Genomic DNA, 1,721 nt, shown 5'->3' with positions numbered 1-1,721 from the left:
AATCCCTATGGACTAACGGTTGCATTGAGAATATATCTTAGGTCAAGTCCATAGCCATGTGTCGGTTTCAAGGTTGCAAGATGGAGAAGATCGAGTACGATGAAGAAGACCGATGAAGATGGTGTCGAAGAGAGATGAAGACGGTGTTGAAGATGAAGAGAGAAGACGGCATAGAAGATGGATGAAGACGGTGGCGTGCGTACAATATGAAGACGGTGGCGTGTGTGTTGGAGGAAGACGGTAGCATGAATAAGGTTGAAGAAGATGAAGACGGAGCTTGCCGACTCGAGAGGAACGCGCAAGGATAAGGTTTGTGCTCGATAGGATAGTAGGTCACAACATAGGAGAGAGCTCAAACCTTGCATGCATTGCATCGTGTTTCTTAGTTCTTCTTGGTTCTTATCCATGAGATAAGTTAGAGCTTGTGTTCATTCTCATGACAAGCTCTAGCTCATCGGAAACGGATTCCGGATGCATTGCATGTTGCATGTGCAAGGGTGATGATTTTCCCGATATACCATATTGAGAGGTTACACCTCTATGACCATGAGAAAATCATCACTCACTCTTTTGCATGTTTTCACCTTGTGTTGTGGTAGCTCTCGTCGTCCTCTTTCCGGCAAAATTGGTTTCACCTCAATCGGAGTTTCCTAGCTCGAGATATTGCCGTTTTCGTATCGCAGTTTAAAGAAAAAAAAAGGAAAGGGCGGTAGTACCGGTCAGGTACCGGTTTGGTCTCTGCGAGACAATGGATCTGGTCCGGTATTGACCCGGTACCGACCCGGTAGTACCGCTCGAGCGGTAGTACCACTTGTGGTACCGCTTTGGGCCGATTTGGGCCGATCTTTGACCGTTTTCTGCGTAGTTTTGCGCGCGAGCGGTAGTACCGCTTTGACAAGCTGTAGTACCGCTCGGGCGCGTTTTCTGACCGTTTTCCAGCCCCAACAGTCATATTTCTGGGGCCTCTATTTATACCTCTCTTCCACCTCCGACCCAAACACTTCTTCCCCTCCATTCTCTCTCCTCCATTGTTGACCTTGAGTTGTTTGATCCTCCTCTTGATCCCCCACTATTTCTTGCATATTTTTGGGGGAAAGGGGAGAGGAGATCTAGATCTAGAGCTTCACCAATTGAATCCCTCTCCAAGTGAGGGGATCTTGCTAGATCAAGATCTTGGAGTTGCTTGGTGTTTCTCCTCATATTTGTTCTTCCTCCCTTATTCCCCCAATAGCTTTTGTAGCTTTGTTGGAATTTGGGAGAGAAGAACTTGGGCATCTTAGTGGTGTTCTTATCCATTGCATTAGGTGCATCGATTTGGGTTCTCTCCGGGGTTTCGGTCTCGTAGAGGGCTTGTTGACCTTGGTGGTGTTGTTGCCTTAGTGGCCTTGTTACCTTTGTGGTGTTGTAGCCTTTTGTGGCCTTGTAGCCTTTGTGGCCTTGTCGTCTTTGTGGCGTTGTTGCCTTTGTGGTGTGGTAGCCTTAGTGGCATTGTTGCCTTAGTGGAGTGTGGTAGCCTTTGTGGTTTTGGTGCCGGTTGTGGCGCGTTGGTGTCTTGGTGGCCTTGCCGCCGGTGTGGCGTGTTGTAGCCTCTTGTGGCCTTGTACTTGAGAGCCTCCGTGTTGTGGAGTTGCCTCAAGCTTGATACTTGGGAGTTTTCCCAAGCTTGTACGGGTTCGGTGACCACCCTCAAGGGTCCCTTAGTGGATCGAGGCTTTTCTCCT

Source organism: Lolium perenne, chromosome 5 (genome assembly GCF_019359855.2).
Source record: "Lolium perenne isolate Kyuss_39 chromosome 5, Kyuss_2.0, whole genome shotgun sequence".
NCBI classification, from domain to species: Eukaryota; Viridiplantae; Streptophyta; class Magnoliopsida; order Poales; family Poaceae; genus Lolium; species Lolium perenne.
Note: the sequence above shows the minus strand (reverse complement) of the source record.